This window comes from Mus caroli, unplaced genomic scaffold (assembly GCF_978045245.1).
Source record: "Mus caroli unplaced genomic scaffold, Mus_caroli_1 scaffold_8, whole genome shotgun sequence".
NCBI lineage: Eukaryota > Metazoa > Chordata > Mammalia > Rodentia > Muridae > Mus > Mus caroli.
Window position 1 is genome coordinate 122311801 of NW_028227263.1, and position 4279 is coordinate 122316079.

The window sequence follows — 4279 nt, forward strand, 5'->3', positions numbered from 1 at the left end:
TGAGAAGCAAGTTTCATTGTATAGTATTTTTCCTAAGTAACATGCCAGCATTTGGGACTAATACATGTGGAAATAAGACACAAAATGCAGCATAATATATTATTTTTGTTCAGGTATTTTATTTTGTTCTAGGACAAGTACACATCACCTATTTCTACTAAAATTAGTGTCTGACAGTTGACCATTAAATACAGGTTATAAGCCCATAGATTTGAGATAAAAAATGTCTGAAAATTCTTCAAATAAAATGAATTATTTTATTTGAGACAGCCACTTCATTAAAAGAAAAAAAATAATCAAGAACATGGACATTTGGATCAAATTTGATCCTCCATCACATCAAAAATACAGCAAATACTTCTTGAAATAATTTGAGTTTTTGTGATTACTGGCTTCCTTTATCATTTCTTGTTTCCTTTATCAAGGAGCAGAGAGATGTGAAACAGTTTCTCTGCATCATAGGCTCAACTTGATATGCAGCTATAGTATGAGCAGCAATGTATTGCATGACAATCTAACCACCTCAAACTCCATAGTACTCATATTATACTAGCGGGCTGTTTTGGTAATTCTCCAACCCAAATATGCCCCAACAATGAAAGCACAACTCAATTAATATGAATACAAGCTGTATACCTAGATTAGCCAGATCTACCACTACAGTACTATCCTCTCCATCTGAGACCCCTTATAACTTGTGGTTTCTCAAGGCCATGTGCTTCTGCTCTGCTTTCCATCCACCACTTCCTGTGTCATCCTCTCTCTCTCTCTCTCTCTCTCTCTCTCTCTCTCTCTCTCTCTCTCTATCTCTCTCTAACCCCTCCTTCTTCTCTCTCCCAACATTCAGCTCCATATTTCCTTCCCCTGCCCATCACTAGCTCAAGCCTTTATTTTACCAATCAAGATGAGACTGTGGTTTACAGGAAATCACCTGAGTTCTGACTCATTCCTTGTCCATAGCCCCTCCCCTATTTGTAACATCAAATTACAAATAGCACTAGGGCTATCCTCAACAGTGGGTTAAAAAAGATGTTAAACATATTCCAAGAAAACAGAATATTGATGGCTGTTAGGAGAGTTATGAGGAATGTCTGTCTGGACTTGGACTGTCATTTTCAGCAGCTGAATAGCAGAGAACAAGGATCATTGGGATCCCTAAAGATCAACAATAATGGAGAAAAGGTAGGGAAGCTTACAGCCAAAATTTCTTTGACACGTCTCAACCAGAGCCGAGAGTCCACAAAAGAAATGTGAAGAAAACTACAAATGCAGTCTAGAAGATAACAGGTCACAAATGTGACCACCAGCATCAGGATGGTGTGGGATGCTCTAGTCTCAGCATGAACTCTGAGCTTCTGATTTGTGGATTGAATATGCTGCAGTCTTTGGTGGTGTCTCTTCAGGAGAATAACCATGGAGACACTGCTCCAGATGATGATGCTGATGAACACTGCATCATGGGCAAATGACAAGATGTGAGTGCCTATACTGAAACCAGAGGTGGAGCAAACCCACTTGATTTTAGAATTGCTATCATTATGTGTTTTCTGGGGACCACTGACTTTCATTGGAATGTGAGCATTATTTAAGACACTGAACAACCAACAACTATAACAGGTATACCTCACAATTTTGGGGGCTCTTCCACGGAGCATCACCCTACCCCAGGTACCAGGAGCAAGAGTAAAAAACTGATAAGTGCTCAGGGAGCAGGTGGAGCACATGTTTGTACTTCGAGCCACCAGGCAAATGAAGTACCCAAGTTTACATTTTAGGTCAGTTGGGAACTCCCTTGGAATAAAAACTTATATTGTTTGGAAATGCAAAGAGGAGAATCAAGGTATTTCCCAAAGCTAAGTTGGCTAGAATGACTTTTATGGGTCTCTGTTGAGAACCATTCAAGAATGGAGATAAATTATGGACAAACAGAAAAATGTTGACTACAGTCCCAACCCCAACCTGGCAAAGCAAGAGGATCTGAAGAGCCACTTCCACTGTGGTTTTCATAGATTTATTCTGAGACAACATGGAGACAACTTCATTGGACAATGGAATAATGATCAGGTTGGCAGTGCTGTTTGACTATTCTCAAATCCTGACCTTTCCAAGTGATTTGAAGCCTTTTTTCCCCAAGAAGATGCTACTTTATCTATATGGTTATGTTGACTGGAAACACTGCATGAACATTGATCCAGAATATCAACTTCACAACTATTTTACTTTGTCTTTCCTCATGATGGATCTCTGTGTTTAATGAAACACTATCTCTGCTGGTCAACAACATGACACACAATTTAACATAGTATGGGCTCTGCATATTTATAAATGGACATTTATAAACAAGAGTGCATTTTTGCTTGACTTGAATTCAGCATTTTCCTCATGTTATAATAATGTATTAAGAAGTACAAATTTGTTTTTGGAAATGTGGTTCTGGATCTAATACCATCTATTGACCTTTATGACACTTTTTTCCTGTATTTCCTGCCATTCATGCCAGCAAAGCATTCATACACACAAAATAAAATAATTATATTTTAAAACATATAATACAGGGCTGGAGAAATGGCTCAGCAATTAAGGGCACTGGTTGCTGCTCCAGACGACTTTAGTTCACTTTCCACCACCCACATCACAGCTCACAACTGTTAGTAAGTCCAATTAAAGGGGATGTGGTATTCTCTACCATACCTGCAGGCAAAACACAAATGAATAAAGAATTAAATAAATAAAAATTTAAAGAACAAAATACAAATTTAATAATTATACCTCATAAAAATATGACTGAAGTAATCCCCTAAAATAATCCATTTAGTTTTGATATTTTTTTACATTCTTTACCATATTGATAGTATGTAAAATATTTCTGGAAATGTCACTATTATTCTGTCCATATAGAAGAACCTTGATTTACACATATATCATATATGTGGGACAAAAGTCTGTGGAACCCAAGCATATTATTAATTTATAAATTTCTAACTTCATCTGTTTTTCTAAGGAATTAGGTGCTGTACACATAATTGATTCATCTGCAGTTTTTTTTCATCCACAACTGAAACCATTAAAACAATTACAGTTTAATTCTTTGCACACAAAGACTTTTTGAAACTCAGTTTTAGAAAGATCATGTTTAGTCTGAAACTTACTTGGTTTATTTTGCTGTCCATAGGAAAAATAAGCATTCATCTTACAGTTAAAAACATGTCCTCTCACATATACTCGTCAGATGGAAGGAATTTTTCAGATGAATCCTGAGCCATGGAATACACATTTCCTTAGACTAAGGACATGACTGACAACATTAGGTAAACTGTGGAGACAAAAATGAAGTCAATCTAATTATTAATGTTGGTTCTATAAAACACCATTAATAGCAGAAGAAAGAAATGAAGTCTAAGCAAAAATCTACAATTGCAGGAATCTCACCTACATTCATCAATGATGGTGATGCTCACAGGAATGAAGGCCTGCTTCTGAGTGTTACTTCAGAAACACAGTTCTGAATTCCATGCCCTTTGATGAACTTTTCTGTGGAACTATTTCCTAAGACAGATCCAAAGAAATCTTTACCTGCCCTATATTTTCAATGAAGTTGTGTGCTGATCACTGATTGAAGCCAGATATCAGAGCTCATAAAGAGACAGTGTCTGGTCCTGACATCACTCAGAGAGCCCATTACTGTGTTACCTGTTGTATTATTTATTGTGTCTGTGTGGGGATGTTGCAATACCTCTAATGAAAGAAAAAACGTTTATCCCCAGAGCAAATCATCATTTTCACTTAGTGGTAATTAAGGATGATTCCAGGAGTTTGTTAATGATTAGCCATGTTTCCTTTGAGAGATTCTGAATTGATGTTGTCATCAAGAGTAGAAAGACACACTCCAGAAGAGATCAAGAGATTTCTTACATGTATTTCCTGGGGGGCAGGCGGCAGTGCATTATACCTTATCCTTTTCTTCTTGCAAAATCATCCTAATATCACATTCTTCCAGATGGACCATCAATATGTGATCTGTAGTCTTGTATATTCCCATTTATACTCAAAGACTTTGTAGTGTGACACACTGAAAAATTGAAGCCCATGTTTCCTTTGTAAGTCCTTGGATTATTCCAGTATCTATTTGTTTTCAGATAGATCATGATTCATTTTATGAGAAACTCATGGAGAGTTATTAGAAGCATAATAGACTGTGAGGTTTTTTTCTATGTATTTTATAGGTACTAAATGAATTATTCACATATAGGCAAGTATAGTACTAACTAGTAATCAATTA

General features: G+C 36.6%; 1 pseudogene across 1 annotated transcript; it reads right to left on the minus strand.

Moving 5' to 3' along the window:
- Positions 1-987: 987 nt before the first annotated feature.
- LOC147003410 (vomeronasal type-1 receptor 4-like) lies at positions 988-3671 on the minus strand (annotated as a pseudogene). The gene is made up of 3 exons (XR_015047763.1): positions 3434-3671; positions 3150-3313; positions 988-2691 (listed from the first exon to the last, which is right to left on the minus strand). The product of XR_015047763.1 is annotated as a vomeronasal type-1 receptor 4-like (transcript).
- Between the last annotated feature and the right edge of the window lie 608 nt (positions 3672-4279).